The 18817-nt window shown below is 42.7% G+C and overlaps 1 protein-coding gene across 1 annotated transcript in view; it reads right to left on the bottom strand.

The window, feature by feature from the left end:
• Positions 1 to 15262, bottom strand: part of PAQR8 (progestin and adipoQ receptor family member 8) — a 64161-nt gene extending 48899 nt beyond the window's left edge. Inside the window, exon 1 of the mRNA XM_008691796.2 lies at positions 15148 to 15262. The gene's annotated coding sequence lies outside the window, so the exon portion shown is untranslated. The remainder of the gene's footprint in view (positions 1 to 15147) is intronic.
• Positions 15263 to 18817: the final 3555 nt, after the last annotated feature.

Here is an 18817-nt window from a genome sequence, read left to right as displayed (position 1 = left end):
AGGAAGATCACAGGACAAATAGTCTCTGGGGTAAAATACGATGACTGAGTCCTGACCAAATTAACTAGGGTCCATGCATGAGATGGAATACTGTAAAGTCTTCAAAAATCGTACAGACCATGTAGCATAGAGAAACTTGCAGTCTGCAGTTCCGTGGTTTAGTAAAACAGCTGGATATGCAGTGTGATCTAATTTTTTTAAAAAAGACATATATGGGGGCACCTGGCTAGCTCAGTTCATGGAGCGTGCGTCTCTCAGTCTTAGGGTTGTGAGTTTGAGCTCCACATTGGGTGTAGAGATTACTTAAACATAAAATCGGAAAAAGAGAGAGAGACAAAAGAAAAAGAGAGCTGTACTCTCATAATGGTTACTTTTAGATGGTGATGTTTCAGGAGAACTTAATTTTTTTAAAAGTTATTTTCAACATTTTTCAAAAAAATCCTTAATAAAATAAATACACAAATGGCCGTTGTTGATTGTTCTGTACCTAAGTATAATTCTAATGGACTATAATTGTAGATTACTGTAGGACAAAAACATAATGAAGTTAGTTACAACAATTGTGATGTGTCAGTGCTTCTGAGCTCATAACAACAACAAGCAAGTATCATTATTCTCTTTTTAAAATAGATGTTCAAAGAGGTAACTAGCTCAAGGCAACCATAAACTGTATCAGAGTCACTCCATCATCAGTGGCACCAGGGAAGCGGGTGGCAGGGAGGTCAAAATCAGCATGCTTGGATTCCAAGAACCCGAGGTTCTTGGAGGGGACACTGAGTGCAATAGGCAATGTGCCCCTTGTCTTAACAGCCACTAATGGGCATGACTGGCTCCTTCGGCCAGCTCCTTTGAATCTAAACAGTTTCCTTTCCTGCCATGATCCTCTCTGATGGTGCATTTGACATCTCTTATCCCCTCTATTAAATCAGGGCTGGAAGAGAACTGTGCTGGCTGATCCAATTTTATTGAGATTGAGCCCAGTAAACTTTGCAACAAGATGAGACCTGGCTGCTCTAAGTCTCTCTCTTTCTCTCTTCTCTCTTCCTCTTCAGACAAATCCAATTAGCCCTGATCCCTCTACATTTTTGACAAGGGGGTCAGCAAATTGTTTAGGTCAGGAGGGAAATACCTTACTTGGATGCTATGAGGACACTAAATAAGATTTAGTCTGGAAACAAAAGGATGGGTGCCTATTATTCAATATGCAGTAGTCTATTATTAATTCTTTCATCTATTCAGAAAATATTTATTGAAGACCCCCTAGGTGCTAAGAGCACTCTGCTAAGACCTAAGGATAAAGAGATACACTTGATGCAATCCCCATCCTCCCATCTAGTGGAGAAGACATTTATACAAATAATTGTGATACACTGTGGCAAGGGCTGTAAGAGACAGATACGGGACGTTTTTCCCTGTATGGAAAAACAGGGAAGTAGCCTCATCTAGCTCCTTAGTCACCTGGCTTATCCTGTTGGCAGGGTCCGGAAAAGCTCAAGGTAAATCATGAAGGATGAGGACTAATGAACAGACAGGAGAAGAGAGAAGCTTTCTGGTCTGAGGGAAGAGCAGGTGCAAAAGCTGGGAGGCACACAACAGCACCACACTAGCAGGGAATGACAAGGGCTAGTGTGTAGGGCACATATGGGTGCAACCCCTGCTTACAGCCCTCAACAAGGAAGGAAGAGACCTAATCACACATGTGCAATATTCAAGAAAGTGGGTTCCGGTGGCATGTTCCAACTCATATAAAATCCGCAGGGGAAGAGATATTCAGGAGCAGCTGCTCTTACCGCACAGGTTCCCTTAACTAGCACCAAGACTGGGTATCAACATTCACACTGGCCGTATGATATGTACCCTGAGTAAGCAAGGACAGGAGAGTCATCTCTCCCCTTTGGGCTCTCTCTCTCTCTGTTTCCTTTCTTCTGCCCTCTTTCTTTGGTACATTTAAGCTGTTTCATTCCCTCCACTCCTGGCTCTGCCCAGCGTCACACCTCTTCTTGTGCTCAGTCTTGGGGAGGCTGTCAGTCACTCCATCCACCCCTGCTGCTGGTGGGTCAGGGCTTCAAATCAAGTGGGTGGAGGATAGAGCCCAAGAGCTGGCCTCAAGGTCAAATACCTGAAAGATCTTCAGAACTTTTGTGTGGCCTCATTTATCCATTTGCCAGCAAAGCATTTATGAATTGTTATATTAAGCCTGTCAACTTCTCTGCCTTGCTTGGTGATGTGTAGACCATGGGGACTGGGAAAGTTAGAGAAAGAAAATCTATCCGACCACGAGAGGAGCCATGGCAAGGAGTGATATTGGAGAAGGAAGCGGGGGCCACATAATAAAGGACTATGCATGTCCTCGGAAGGATTCTCTGCCAGAGTTGGGGATTGGGGGGGCAAACCCCCTTCATGTCATCAATCTCTGCTTTCGTGCGCTCCTGTTCTGATGGGAGCATGGCACAGCCCCCAGGTGTGTTGCATCACTACAGGAGATGAACAATTATAAACAAGGAAATTACGTGAGATGTTTCGGTTTTGAAAGATCTTTCTGGAGGCAATGTGGGAAAAGGAATTGAGAATAGTGAGGCTGGAGGCCTGAGAAACTGGGACAAGGAGACTGGTTAGGAAGCAGTTGCTGTCATGTTAGCATGAGCTGCTAAGGGCTTGAAAGAAGGCAAGGGTATATTGTGAATGAAAAGCAAACACCAGATTGAAGAAATATTTAAAAGGTAAAATCAAAAGCATTTGGTGGCTACTTGGAGGTAGGAGGTTGGATGCCAATAGCTGTGTGCTTGCCTACAGACACACATCCCTGTGTTTCCCATGTCATAGCTCTCATCTCACTGTGTTGGATTTCTTAATTAAATCGCCTTCCCAGAGTCCTCTGCAGAGGCTGAAACCATGTATATCTTGTTCTCCAGCACACAGCACCATGCCTGATACATAGCAGGTCTTCAAATAGCCTTAACTGAGAGGATAAACAAACGAATGAATGAATGACAGAAAGAATGACCCACACATGGATGGTTTAAATGACTGGATGGTCAGGGGAGCTATCAACTAGGGAGGAAGTACATGGGGAAAAGGAGGGCCAGGTCCAAAACTGCAGTTTTATTTTCCTTATGTTGGGTTTGAGGTGACTGTGGGATCTTCGGGGAAGATGATCAGCTGCAGTGGGAGCCCAGGGGAGGGTTCTAGTCTGGCATTATAAATTAGGTAGTTGTCAGTGAATAGCTAGACATTCACAGCGTAGGTATAGGGAGGACAAATGTATAGAGGAAAGCAAAGAGGGTTAAGAACAAAGAAGTTATTTCTAACCAGAAGGCTGGTGTTTTTTTGTTTTTCTTATTGTTTGTGTATTTATTAAGATATAATTCACAGAGTGCCTGGGTGGCTCAGTCAGTTAAGCCTCGGACTCTTGGTTTCAGCTCAGGTCATGATCTCAGAGTGGTGAGATTGAGCCCTGTTTCCAGGCTCCGTGCTCAGCAGGGAGTCTGCTAGAGGATCTCTTCTTCTGCCCCTCCTCCCACTTGTGCTCTCTCTCTCTCTAAAATAAATAAGTAAAATCTCTCTCTCTCTCTTTAAAAAGATTTTATTTATTTATTTGTTGTCAGAGAGAGAGAAAGCACAACCAGGGGAATCGGGAGGCAGATGGAGAAGCAGACTCCCCACTGAGCAGGGAGCCCGATGTGGGACTCCATCCCAGGACCCTGGGATCATGACCTGAGTCTAAGGCAGACGCTTAACTGACTAAGCCACCCATGTGTCCCTTCTTTTATAAATAAAATCTTAAATGTAAAAAGATATAATTCACATACCATACATTTCACCATTTTAAAGTGTGCAGTTCAGTGGCTTTTAGTGTATTCACTATGTTGTACAACCATTACCACTATCTAATTCCAGAACATTTTCATCATCCTCCAAAGAAACCCATACCCAGGAGCCGTCACTTCGCGTTCCCTGTTCCCTCCAGCCTCTGGCAACCACAAATTAGCTTTCTCTTTCCACGGATTTGCTTATTCTGGATATTTTATGTAATGGAGTCATCTAATATGTGGCTTTCATGTCTTGCATAATGTTTGCAAGGCTCCTCTGTGCTGTAGCATGTAGCAGCACTTCATTCAGAAGGCTGGTGTCTAATCTTTAGCAAAGTTTCCTGCATTCCCATCTTTGATTTGTAAGGCTGTCTTGGACCTTGTGAGGACATCCCTCAAAGTGGAGATGGTGGGTCCCTTCATTAATCTATAGAATTTGCTAAAAGGAGCAATAAAAAGCAGCCTCAGCTACTCCCTGAAGGCACCCCTGACTTCTCTAGGCCACAAGGATGCCTTCTTTTTCTGACTCCCAGGGCACACACTGGGGGCACTATGCAGTTACATGCCTGCTTCTATGCATTTCCCCTGTCTTCCTTCTCACATCAGAGTGAAAGCTCCTGGGGGCACAGGATAGGGAGTGTCCCGTGCTATATTTTTCTTCTATTGTTTGCAACACTTAACACAACATTCTGTGGAATTATTCCTACAATCAAATAGAGACCAAAATGAAACTTAAATTATCTCTCTAATTGTGAAAAAGTTTCCAGGGACACTATTGGTTTTTACAATGGATTTGACTGTTTTTTCTTAGACTCTGTCTAGTTCATGATTATTTCCCATTTTCTAAAAGCTGGTCCTCTTCTGTCCCTATCCCAGGCTGATATCCAGCTAGAATGTCCTTATCCAGCTGTACTGGTTCTTCATGGCTGTTGTTCATTCTCAGTGGTTGATGTTCATCCCATAGCAACTGTTAAATATTTTCAGTACCACTCCTGGGCTACCATTTACGTTGTAGCCACAAGAGTATACAGCAGGGTTGTTTTGTTTTTGTTTTTGTTTTTCCAATATGACTATGCCACAATAGGACTATGGTCACAGCTAGATGGGCCAGAAAAAGGCACTTGACCCAAGCTTTGCCAACTAGTCCCCCTTCATGAAGTATTTGGATTTGGTTCATCCTTAATCTATGTGATTAAGGGCTCTTAATCTACTGCCAAGCTCTCTACAACAAAAAAGTAAATTTAGGAGATATTGGCAGCATTCAAACTGGAAAACTAGACAAAGCCAGTTGGAGCAAATGAGAAAAAGAAAACACTGAGGGAGTCCTTCCTCCAGAGAGGAGCCTGCAAGGGGTGGATCTAGAGTCTTAATGCCATCCAAACCCTTGATTCTAATTCATCCTTGTAGGCTGGCTCTTTCTCTACCCTTGAATTCCATTAAAAGCTTAGGTATCTTTATGTGTTAATTTATTAAGGCACCAATATTCTTGTTTTTGAGGAAAAGGACTGGAAAGGAGAAGAGCTCCTTTTGTTGAATTCTTTTTCCCTTGCTCCCCCATCTCACCAGCTCCCAATCCCTCCACCCAGGTTGGTGTTCAGCTGGTACGCATCTTTGTGGCTGTAGCGTGTATTCAATATCTTGTGTATCATCTTGCTTCTCACACCATCGTCTCTGCATTCCCATACACCCTATCCTGCATGTTCCTGCTGGCACAATGGGACGAAGGATCAGAATCAGGTTTTGTGTGAGTCAAAGGAAATACACTAATGTGTCATTCCTTGCACACAGAGTTTCCAACAAGTGTCTCTTTCTAGCTTTAGCTAGCTCCAGTGAGTTTCTGTTATTGATAACCAAAAGAGTTCTAAATGAGAATGCTTTTATTTTTAAAATATTTTGAGGATTCATTTATTTTAGAGAGAATGTGTGTGGGGGAGAGAGAGTCTACATACTCACGCGCAAGGGATGTGGGGGAGGAAGAGAATCCTCAAGGAGATTGCCCGCTGAGGGCAGAGCCATCACAGGGCTTGATCCCAGGACCCTGAGATCATGACTTGAGCCAAAATGTGGGGCGATTAACCGACTGAGCCACCCAGGCACCCCAATTGAGAATGTTTTTAATATAAACATTAAAATTTAAAAAAAAATGGAGTTAGGAAAGACTTTAGAAATCACTCCGTCATTTGACAGATAAGAAAACAGATCCAGAGAGCCAGAGAGCTTGCCTGGCATCACACAGATGTGTGGGATTGGAGACTGTAGGTCTTCTTGTATTCACTCCAGTTGTCTCCCCCTTCAACACTCCCTCTCCTTCTCTGCCTCACACCCCTGGCATCACGCAAATATGGAAGATGCTTGCATCATTGAATGGCAGAAGAAATTAATCAGTGCTTATATTACTCACTCTGATAACTATCACTGATAGGGAGACTACATCTGCATTTTAGGGGGCGTGGGCCACTTTGAATCAATCAACAATCCTTGTTGAATTGCTAGAAGATCTTGATTCTGGCTGACAAGCAGGAATTGATGCACACTGACTGTATGGCCGTTTAATTCAGTAATTACTAAGTAAAGACAGCACTGAACTGCCTCGCACACATTAAGAGGATTTTCTGCTCTTTGCTTTGCTACTGCCAAGCTCTCTGACCACCCCCACCCGATTGCACCACAATAGCATAACATACCCTCTTCTCCTTAGGATTGCCACTTCCACATTCTGCATCCTCTGTCCTAATCTACACTTGGCAAAGGAAAGTGAGGAAACTTAGAACATCTCAATGTCCTGTATCACTGGTTGTGAAACGGTTCTTTCATTGGCCAAGTCCCAGCCTGGCTGCAGGTAGCATGTGTGCTGCCTGGCATAGCAAAATGCCTCTTGTCTAACCAGGTGCTTTGAGCAAGCCAAGGGGAAACATAATCAGTCAGCAGACACTCTGCATGTCTGCTGGGACGGAGTACCTCTCATGTTAGGGCATAACACACCAAGCTGGATGGACTCAGAAGGCTTAGTCCCTGCTCCCTCAGTAACAGTCCTGTGTTTTGACCCCACTTTGGTCACTGCTTTCAGTACAGCTGCAGATATATCATTTAAATCTTCTCCATTTCTGTTTGTTTATGCAAAAGTACACTACTGACTTACATCTGAGTCTCTGTTATTCAGAAACTTATGGCTTTGTCCATGCTATTTATTTTGTTAAATATTCTTTCGTTTGTTACCAAAAGAATCATATGTAGCCAAATAACTTATGTCTACCCCAGGCTGTAAATTTCTTGAAAATGAATACTGTCTAGTGTTTTGTATACTGCCAGGAGAGCAGCATTTACAAATCCATTAAAACCTTGAGTATAACTACTTCATAATGATACTTCAATTCAATTTAGCGGCAATGTAATGACTCTTTTCTGTAGTGGATATCTGTTTCTGCCAGCATCTTTTCCTTTGGGAACTCACCCTCCCTCACATGGCAGTGCTGACAATCACATTGACCCCCTTCTCCTGGCCTGTGGGTCAAGAATGGACCCAGAGTGGTCAATCAGAGTGTCCTAAGCCCTTGGCAACAGGCATGAATATGTAACCCAAACTGGGTCATTTGGTGTTTTCTCTGGGACTGGCAGGAATCATTAGTAAAGAGACAGGAGTCTCTCAAGCACTGGGTTTGAATGGTCCTCACTAAGCAGATGTGTGTCTCTTTACTAATCATTCCCATGTGAGGGAGGATGTCTAGGGTCCAGCTGACCACCACCAAGATATTAGGGACTCCACCACTGGCAACAGATGGGCACTGAGTGATGGACTCTCAGTTTGGGGATCTGTGACCATGTGAGTCCCCCTGTCTCTGGCCAACTGCCCAAGTTGATACGCTGGGCTCACAAGAATATAAGATGCACAGGACCCTGATGTCACTGGGGCAGAATGAAATTAACCAATGAGGTAGCCATCCCTACTACCCACCTGACCAGGCCCCTCCCACTTAAGCCAATAAGCTCTCTCTCCCAAGAATGTCTGCAGCAGGAGACAAGTGGATGTAAAGCATGCCCACCACCCCATATGGCCCAAACCAAACAAATGGGGCAGGGCAGGAGTTTCCTCTCCTGTTAATAGAAGTACCTACACAATATCTTTGATTTTACTCTTTGGCCCACAAAGTCTAAAATCTTTACTATTTACTTTTTGGCCCACAAAGTCTAAAATATTTATTATTAATATTACGGGAAAAGTTTGCCAACTTTTCTATAATATTAGTTGTTTTTCTCTATTGCTCTAGGCGATACCTGTTATGACACAGAGAGAGAAAAAAATCCTGTAGTCAAGTCTCTTGTGATTTGTAGCCAAACACACGCCTAACTTATTCTAGTAAGTAGGATTTCACTAGACAGAGATGCTCTAGTAGAGCATTTGGGGCACAAATGATAGCCTAAGCAGGGTTAGAGAAATAGGAGCTCATGAGCCATGTGTGAGGAGAGCAAGACCACTAGTGTGGCTCGAGAACAAGGTTAGTAGTAGGGCCAAGGAATTGAAGACATCTTTTAGAATTGTGTATCAACCCATTAGTGGATCATGACATCAATTTGTGGACTGCAATCAGCATTTGTTTAATTTGGTTTAGTTTTTTACAGAACTGTTCTTAGCAACTTTATTCACAATAGATAAAAACTGGAAAAACCCAAATGTCCTTCACCAGGGAATGGTTAAATAAACTGTCATACAACTATATTATGGAGTATCACTCAGCAATAAAGGAGAATGAATCACTGATGCAGGCAACAGCTCGAATGGATCTCAAGGGAATTATGTTAATTAAAAAACGCCTGCAATCTCAAAAGGTTATACACTGAATGGTTCAATTTATATGGCATTATTGAAATGACAAAAATGTAGAGATGGAGAACAGAGTTGTAGGTGCCACGGGTTAGGGCATGGGGGAAGGGCAAGAGCTGGCTGTGGCTATAAAAGGGTAGCACAAGGAATCCCCTGATGGAATGTTCTTTATCTTGACTACGGTGGTGGACACACGAATCTACACCTGTGATAAACTGTATAGAACTAAATGCACACACACACGCAAACAGGTGCACGCAAAACTGGTTAGGTTTGAACACCTGGGTGGATCGCACGCATGTCAATATCCTGATTGTGATGTTGCACTCTAGTTATGCAAGATGTTACCACTGGGGGAAACTGAATAAAGGGTATATGAGATTCCTCCGTGATGTTTCTTACAATTGATGTGAATCTACAAATATCTCAAAATAACAAGTTAAAAAGTATACGGAAAAGAGATGGTAGCTTTAGCTTGGCAAGGTCTATGGGAAAACAGGACAAGATGCTGAGGAAGGACAGAAGAATGTGTTCATAACAGAAGCTGTGAGTGCTGAGAATCTGGATATGTGGCAAGCCAACTCATTCCAAATATAACTTGTTGTATCATCACTATTGCAAACTTCATTCATATTCACTTAACTCTATTTCAAGTATTTGAGGACCTGTTATACTTCAGGCAGCTTGATGGAACATTTTCTACTGGCTTCCCTTGAATTAAATGATAAAATGAGCTCTTCTTGGGGAAAACTTGTAACACACAAGGATACTGATTTATATTGAATATGTTACTTACTTTATTTCCTGCTCAGGTATGTAGAAGACAAAAGAGAAACTTTTCTAAAAATATTCAATGTCTGTCACTAGACAAGTGATTCTTGGAATTAAAGACAAAAGGGAACCCCCATTACGATCATGTTTCTTAAGGTAAGGTATGTTCTCTTAACATTTTTGCATCAATTGAATATAAAAGTTTAAAATACTGCTGTAAATCAGTCATAAAAAGTAGCCCTGTCTCAGGGCCTTTCTTGCTTGAAGAAGCTCAAGTTTTTGTGTTTTTTTCTACCTTAAAATATCTAAAATACTGTCTCCAGAGGGAATATTGGCATTTTTTAAGATTACAATAGTTCTTATTTGTGGTCTATATAATGGCTTTCCTATGCACTTCCAAAATTTTCAACTATTCTACATACACCACAGTTAACTATAAAGTAGTGATTTTAGAGGACGTTAAATATCAGTTCAAATTATCCCCATGAAGAGAGTGGGGGATATGTTTTTGTAAAAAGATATATCTTCATGATTATTAGCTTGAAAATAAAAGAATCCCAGAATGATATAGTGTAGCAGTATGTAATACATAAAATGCTGTCTTTACTAACACAATGTACTATGTTCTGTTTTACATGCTTTGCAAATGTTCTGCCTTTTAAAATCTTCATCTCATCGTCCAGCAAGTCACCGAGTCTCTTGTTTGCTCTCACTTGTGATTATTGTACATGTTTATCTTTCTTTGCTTCCCAATCTTGCTCTCTACTTCAAATGGATTTTTCTACTCAGGTCATCGAAAGTACACTGTCCCCTCAGAACTTCCTTAAAACGCTGCTGGGGAACAGAGTGGGAGGGTGGGGTAGATGCCTATGAGTTGAGGTCTGCTTCTCTCCCGCTTTGGAAACCAGTCTTCAGGGGGAGATTCCTAGACTTCTCCTTCTCCATGGATCCTTTTCATCCAGGATTGTTAGGAAGTTTGTGAGGAGCAGTTATTCAATGTTTGAGCATCTCAGCGTGCCCTGGGGGTCTGTCCAAGAGAAGCTGATTGAAATCATCCCCTGCTCTTTGTAATCCACTTCTCAGCCATCAGGGTTTAGAGTTCCTGCCAAAGGCTCAGCCTCATCCTCATTCTCTGCAGCAAACTTCCTAAATCCGGAAGCAGGAAACTGGGCTATAGATTTGCTCCCACAACAAAAAGACCCGGTCTTGGGGCTCCTCATCATGGCATAGAGCATCTCGGACTCCCTATATTCATAGCGACCGCAGCCCAGAGCACAAAACAACTGAGTTTCTCACTCTGGTGAGAAGAGAAGCACATGGGCTGCAAGCAGCATTTTATTTTATTTTTTTTTAAGATTTTATTTTATTTTACTGACACAGAGAGAGATAGCCAGCGAGAGAGGGAACACAAGCAGGGGGAGTGGGAGAGGAAGAAGCAGGCTTCTGCTGAGTGGGGAGCCGGATGCGGGGCTCAATCCCAGGGACCTGGGATCATGCCCTGAGCTGAAGCCAAACGCTTAACGACTGAGCCACCCAGGCGCCCCTGCAAGCAGCATTTTAAAAAAGAATCAATAGGATAGAAAAGAAGGAAAGATAGTGTATTGTAAATAGTAAGGATAAGTATTGTTTTGTAAAATGTTTGTTTTAGTTATATTTGTGTACATATATGTTAGGTCATAATATAAAAAACACACATATTACATATATACTGTATACTATATATTGTATATAATTTGACTATTGTTTATACTATAATATGCAATATAGTATATATAGTATTATAGTGTGTATAGTATATATAATTATATGCTATATAATTATATATGTACAATATAAGCATTTTTTACATTTGACCCTATCTATAAACATATATACACACAACTAAAACAACCATTTTACAAAACAATACTTACTCTTACCATGTACAATATACTTTTTTCTTTTATATATTATATATTTTATATATAATTTATAATATATAATTATTTGTCATAGAATACATAATTTATATAATTATATGTTACATAATTATATTCTATATAATAGTTCTTTTTAAAGTATATAATATTTCTTATTGCAGGAGATGGTAAAAGTGGAAAGTTTAAGAAACATCGTAATACAAGACGGTGAAAGGCAGGCCGGGGCTAGATTGTGAATGTCAGTCTCAGGAATTCTGGCTTAAAGCTGCCTTCCAGGAGGTGCTCTGAGGGTTTTTCAGGAGGGAAGTGACATAATCAGATACAGAGAAAGAACAGATTAAAGGGTGAGAGAGACCGACTGCTAGGCAGTAAACTAGGCAGGCGCTAGAAGGGCAGAAGAGTGTATTAGCTGGGATTCCTACAGGGCAAGAGATAGCAATTAAAATTAAACTTGATAAATAAGAGTTTATTCCTTGGCTGGCATAGGTAAGAAGAACGTGAGGTTATTTTACAGAACCAAATGATATGAGCTAAGGGAAACCAGTGCTTGGGGGCAGCATGGGACTCACTACTGCTCTGCCTCTCCTTCTCTCCATGAGTTTGGCCTCTTCCTTTGCGCACAGAGGCCCCTCTGAAAGTGGTGGTAAAGACAGCCTCTAGCAGCCTGGGATCCACTTCCTCCTCCAGTTTAGCAAGTCTGCTGGACTTTGTCCAGAACCTGGACATCAATCCCAGTGAATGATTCCAAAAGACCCTGTTCCCATTCCTTGTTCTGAACCTTCTGCGAGGTTTCAGTTAGAGTGCTCTTACCTGGGAGCTATGGAATACCCATTTACTAATAGTTTAAATAATGAGGATAATCTAATATTTTGATTACAAGAAGTTCCGAGTTGGTTAAGATAGTGGTTCAGTGATGTTAGTTGGGGTCTCAGGTGGCTTCTCTGCTATTCTCTTGACTTTCCCTTCAAAGGCAAGATGGTTACTGCATTTTCCAGAATCATCTTGTCACATAACAAAGTCCTAGGCAGAAAGAAGCAAGTCTTTGACTTGCATCCATATTTAGAGTGAGGAAATATCCTCTTAAGTTTCATTGGTTGTGATTGTGTCCTATGTACACATGTTCAGCCCATCGGTGCTGAGGCAAACGGAATAAACAAGATTGGTTAAGACCAATCAACCAATATCCCCTGGGGTTGGAGAGGTACCCATGGAGATATGAATGCCCAATATCTAAAATGCAATTAGTGTTCTGACAGAGAGAACAGTGGTGAGTAGACAAACAACTAGCATATCTACCAAGCAATGAGAATGAAACACTGTATTAGTTCTCTTTGGCTGCATAAAAATTTGCCACCAACTTAGATTAAAACAAGACACACTTCTTATCTCACAGTTTCTATAGGTCAGGAGTTTGAGGACAGTATAACTAGGTTCTCTGAAAGGCTGCAGTCAAGGTCAGACAGCACTAGGTTTTCAACTAGAGGCAAAACTGGGACAGGGTCTACTTCTAAGCTCACTCAGGTTATTGGCAGAATTTATTTTCTTGCTGTTATAGGATGAGGTCCCTGACTCGTTGTTGGTGGGAGACTGCCTTCGGCAACTAGAGGCTGCCTCCAGTTTCCTACCAAGTGGGGACATACCTACCAACATAGCCACTTACTTCCTCAAACCAGCAAGAAAAATCTCTAGAGTAAGTTTTCTAGCAAGATGGATCTTATAAACATGGGAGTGACACTCCATCACCTTTGCCATAGTCTGTTGGGTAAAAGGAAGTCACACATCCTACCTACACTTACCTTTTTTCCATCTCTTTTTTTACCTTTAAATTAAAAAAAAAAATTAAACTCTACCCTCAACACGGGGCTTGAACTCATCATAGCTCTGAGATCAAGAGTCACATGCTCTACCAACTGAACCAACTGTCACATATACATACACTTAAGAGAGGGGATCACACAGAGGCATGAACACTAGAAAGTGGGACTCATGAAGGGTCACCCTAGCATCTGTCTGCTGCAGATACCATGAATAGCCAGGCCTTGGTCATATACCAGCTCAATTATCAGAAGATGGGGGATGGGAAAGCTTTCTGGAAAATTAAAGATACAGCTTCCAGTTCACATAAAAATGATAGAGACATTCTGAAAATAGATTGCTGAGATAGAGCAACCATTGAGTATGGTACAGGAAATGGAAGAGAGAAGCATGACTCAGGGCTTTAGAGCCAGTGACTGGAAAGAGGACAATTGTCATTATTGAATCTGGGGACTCAAGCAGAATGACAGAGAAGGGAGGAAGATGAAGAGATTATTTGAGGTTCCCGTAGGACGTGCACCTGGAGCTCAGGACAGAAGCTTGAGACATAGATTTGGATGTCATCAGCCTAGGAGTAGATGACATTGACAGCTGTGGGAATGGATGGTACGTTTGTGTATGTAGCAATAGGTGATCATGGCCACACACTCTCCTACTGAAAGCCTTTCACATTTCCAATCAAACTCCTCAAGCTTGCAAGGTCCTTCATGGTTTTATTCTTGCTTACCTCTCTAGACTCTTGATAGACTTTTTCCTTAGGACACTATTTTACTTTTACAGGTCTCCAAAATGTCCTGTGCTCTGTATTTTCTCTGAGCCTTTTCTTGCCATTTTCCCACTGCACAAAACAATCTTCATCCCACTCTGCATCATTGCCTGGCTATGTATCCTTTGGGTTTCCATGCAGATTATGCTCTCTGGAAAGTCTTCCATCATTCCCTGAGACAGTGTTAAGTATTCCCTCTTTGTGCTTCCAGAGCAGGCTATAAAACCCCTTTCTGTAGTTCTAATGGCACTATATTGTCTTTACTTCCTTCCTTGTTTCTTACTAGCTTACTGAAGGCAGAGATGGGTTTCACTCACAACAGTACCTCCAGTTCCTAGTACAGTCCTTGGCACACAGAAGATGCTCAATGAGCACTTTCTGAATAAATGAGGAGTGAATGTTAACATATTTCTCTCTTGGTTAAAATTTATTTACTTACAAGTATCAGAAAACTCAATCCAAAAAGGGATTAATGCTTAAGCAAAAGGGGGGACTTAATGAGTAAACAGAGAAGTCCTGATGTTATGTCATTTTAGGTGTGATTTGGTGCAGAGGCCCAAATGATATCACCAGGACTAATTTTCTTTCTCTATCCTTTGGCTTTACTTCCTCTGGCTTTGCTCTATTCGTAAGCTGTGTCTCCGCTGTGGTAGCAGGATGGCTGTGTTTGCCTCTGGTCTTATATCTTTATACTTTCAAGCCCAGTGGGAAAAAGTGCCTCACTCCCAGAAGCCTTAGCAGAAATCTCCTGGATGCTCAGTGATTCTGACAGGAGGTCTCCTGTCTACTGCTAAACCAATCACTGTTTGTCCAGGAGAGTGAAAGACCCTGCTTGGCCAGGCCTGGGTAACATGCCGTGCTCAGATCTGCTAGAGCTAGAAGTTGGGAAGGTATAGACTCTCCAGATAGAAATCTTGGACTTGCCCTGGAATTTTGCAGAGCAGCTCCCCCAAAAAGCAAATTTCCATTAAAGCATGCCTATCATTCAAGGGATAGGGAGAATAAATATCCAGGAAAGAAATTCTAAGTAATTGCCTACGTTTTTGCCACGTAGGCAAAAACCTAAAAAGAATGTTTAATGTCATCAAAGGAAAGGAGACAATAGTTGTTTAATACCAACCACATGAGAGACACTTCTCATGCAATATCTCCACTAAATCATCACAATAACACTGATACATGGACTTTTAAAATTCTTGGTTGACAGAATCTCAGGATAAACTAAGTCTGAAAGGATATGTGACTCACCCAGGCCACTCAGCTAGTAAATGGTGTAGCTGGAACGGGATCTCTCTCTCCAGAAAAACAGGTTGTAACAGGAGTTCAGCAAGATGTCAAGTCCAGCAAGAGGGCCGAGATGAGTGAGCGCCATGTGAGGACAGAATCTTTGGAAATAGGAAGTCCCAGCAGACTCGTGATGTCTATTTCAGAAGAACTGTGAGAGCCACAGGAATTGAGAAACAAAGCGGTGGCTCCTCTTGCAGAAAGTTCGACAATGAGAAGAGGGAGAAAGGGGGCACCAATATATACCTGTTTAAATGTGTCTCCCCAGCCACAAAGTGAGCTCCTCAAAAGCAAAGACTTAATTTGTTTTTATGTCTCCAGCCTAGGAGAGGCCTTGCCCACACTGCCCATCGCTAAGTCTTTGGGATAAAGTGAGTAAATGACTGCATGAATGGGAAGAAAAAAAACCAAACAAACTATATCCCAGGAGGAAAGAAAGATAGAGAAAGAAATGTAAAGATAGAATAGATTCGAACATGTTTCTAGGGAAAGTGCAAAGAGGTTGATAATGAGAGAAAAAGTTGATGAATGAAGCTAAGTCCCTGTCTGGTTCAAATCCCATGGAGGAATAAGCCTTACATAAAGGTTTCAATTTTTCTTTCCCCAAGGCAAGAGAGAGGGAGGAAAGTATAGGCTATGATCTTCAGAAAGTCTAGGGTAGAGGGGAGAAAAACCAAAAGCACTTTTATCTACTTCCCTCAGTGTTCACTGTGAAATAGTCAAGGTGCTTACTCTCTAACTCTGTTGAATGTACCTTCAAGGCGGTCCCAGTGTTTTAATTCGTGTCTCGCCCCAGAGTGCCAGGCATAGAATAGGAGCTAAAATAAATGCATAAACTTGGTGGGCCGAATTGAATAAAATTAAATGATCTTTTGTAACAATATGAGCATGGCCTACAGAAAGGACAGCCACAATATAATCCCGATTTGGTGGCTTGTGGGAGCTTCGTAGGGTGCTGTGGGAAGATGGAGGAAAGCAGTACAATGTGTACGTGTGATCTGCTCTACAGAATGTATTTGCTGGGTAAATACCTCCTTATCGTTTTCCTTTTCAATACAGGCTTACGCCCCACGTCTTCAGAACATCTGGGCTTGGGCAGTGATGACTAGGTTGAGCCTTTGTAATCACAGGTCTGTTTTGGAAAATTATAAGACCTGAAGTCTCAGAGGTTTAGAAGTCAGGAGTGATTTCCTAGCCTCCCATGGACCAGCACCAGCCCATCCCTCTTAGCAGATTGACTCAGCCCACACTGACACCCATTCAGTGGGCACACTGCCTCTGCCCACATGCCCCTGCTCTCCACTCCCAAAGGGTCTATGACAGCAGCCAAGCGAGTAAAGCTGAGGGCTGGCAGGGGTGCCTCTGGCTGCAGAAGGTAGCCTGACCTTGAACTCTAACACAGCTTTAATTCTTCACCTTATAGAATGAGTTAACAGGGAGAATGGATGATTGATGATTAGAACAACAGTGAATGGAAAAATTAAAATGATCCACGGTGAAAAACTCACTCTCCTGGCTATGTTTAGTCTCTAATAGGAATAAGGATAAAGTCAATGGATGGGGTAGGGTGGAATAGGAGGTGGGGCGGGTGTATCAGGAGGCCCCATGGCCACCGGTAGGTACCTTTATGGCTGTATTCCTATGGGGAGGAACAAAGTAAGGGGGCTGCAGAGAATGGCATGTAATTCCACCTCTTTGCAGTAGTGGAGAGCCAAGAGTAGGGCCGGGCGAGGCAGGGAAGCAAGAGGAATTCACCTGTCCATCTCCAGGGATTTCTGGGCTTCCTATTTGTACAAGCAGGTGGTTTATCTCCATGTACTGTGCAGAAGGCCAAGTAGATTTAATATGTCCATTTGCTAAGGGATCTTTTTTTCTCTTTTAAGAATGGAGGTTCAGAGAACTGTTTTATGGAACTAACAGAGCTGGGGTTACAGCCTTCTTTTTTTTTTTTTTTTTTTAAAGATTTTATTTATTTATTTGACAGAGACAGCCAGCGAGAGAGGGAACACAAGCAGGGGGAGTGGGAGAGGAAGAAGCAGGCTCCAAGCGTTGGAGCCTGATGTGGGGCTCGATCCCAGAACGCCGGGATCACGCCCTGAGCCGAAGGCAGACGCTTAAGGACTGTGCCACTCAGGCGCCCCGGCTTACAGCCTTCTTGAATAAATGATGTCAGAAGACAAATTCCTACATCTGGAGGGATTTGACTGCCATGCTGGATTTTCAGGCACAGTAAGGAGCATGAAATAATCTTCCTAATACCTGACTATAATACCTGACTCTTACCCTATAAATTGAGTCCAAATAAAATGGAAGAATCTCCTAAATCTCTTGCAACCTGGCTTCCTCCCCAACTATTCCACTGAAACTGGTCCAGCCAAGATTTCCTGTGACCTCCTGGCTGGATTATTTTACTTTACACTTGTATCTGTCTTGGCTGCTCCGCAGCCTTTAACTGCTGATCACTGGCCGAAACGCTCCCTTCCCCGGATTTTGGGGCAGCAGTCTTTCCTGGTTTTCATGCCATTTCTCTAGCCTCTCCTCCTCAGCCTCTCTCAATGGCTCCGATTTCTCCGACTGTATCTTGTCCTGGTTTAGGCACAAAGGGCGGAACACACCCTGGCTAGTTTAAGTAGAAAGGGTTAATTACAAGGTATTAATTGGCTTACAGAATCAGTGGGAGCGTTGAAGAAATAGCCTCCGGGCTCAGTTACAAGTTATGCAGGACCAGGTGGCCAAGGAGTCCGCCACAATCCGGAAGTGCCTGCTGAGCTGGGAAATTGCAGCTAGAGCGGCCCACCGGAGGGCCAGAGTTGCTACACTCCACACCAGCAAAATGGATACCTCCTGCCCTGCCTGGCCCCTCAAGAATTCAGCTCTGAAACTAGAGTCTTATGTGAGTGCATCCAACTGGCAGAACCCAAATCACATCCTTGGAAACCCTCGCTGCAGGGAGTCTCAGAAACGTTTTTAGCTTTCCAACTTTGCAGCACAGGAAGGCGCACTGAAAGGAGATTGAAATAGACGTTGAGTCACACAGTCCCTTAAATTTCAGTGTTTTTCCGAGTTGTGTTCTTAGCCTAAGAACTATGTGCTAAGACTATCTCTCAGCAACTCATGGCTTCAACCACCACGTGGGGTGTCTCTAACCCCAAGCTTCAGACTTGAATGTCCAGCTGGCAGCTAGACAGCTCGACCCCCTCTGAAGTCCCATCCTCCCCTGTATCTTCTATATCAATGAATGGCATCACCATCTATCCGGTAATCCAAGCCAGAAATTGGGGATATTGCTCTGTCTCTCATCCGCCCTGTGCAAATGGCTGTTGAGGTATGCAATTGGCCTATATTTTCCAGTCTTCCTGCAATGAGATGGGGCCGTATGACTGCATCCTGGCCAATATAATCTGAACATACGTGATATGAACAAAGTCCAGGTGGAACCTGTGGAAACCTTTCATACATTATTTGTGTTCTCTTTCCACATCTGCCAACTGAATGGAGAGAACTTCAGGAACCCAGAGGAGGGTCGAACTGTAGATATAAGGAGCCTGGGTCCCTGAATGACTCAGTGGAGTTCTGCAACCCCCAGAATCAATCTGCATTGTACAAGATGGGTATGGGGGGGGGGCGGGAGGAG

This window comes from Ursus maritimus, unplaced genomic scaffold (genome assembly GCF_017311325.1).
Source record: "Ursus maritimus isolate PB19 unplaced genomic scaffold, ASM1731132v1 scaffold_29, whole genome shotgun sequence".
Lineage (NCBI taxonomy): Eukaryota > Metazoa > Chordata > Mammalia > Carnivora > Ursidae > Ursus > Ursus maritimus.
The sequence above is the reverse complement of the archived record's forward strand: the minus strand, read 5'-3'. Positions and strand labels throughout refer to the sequence as shown.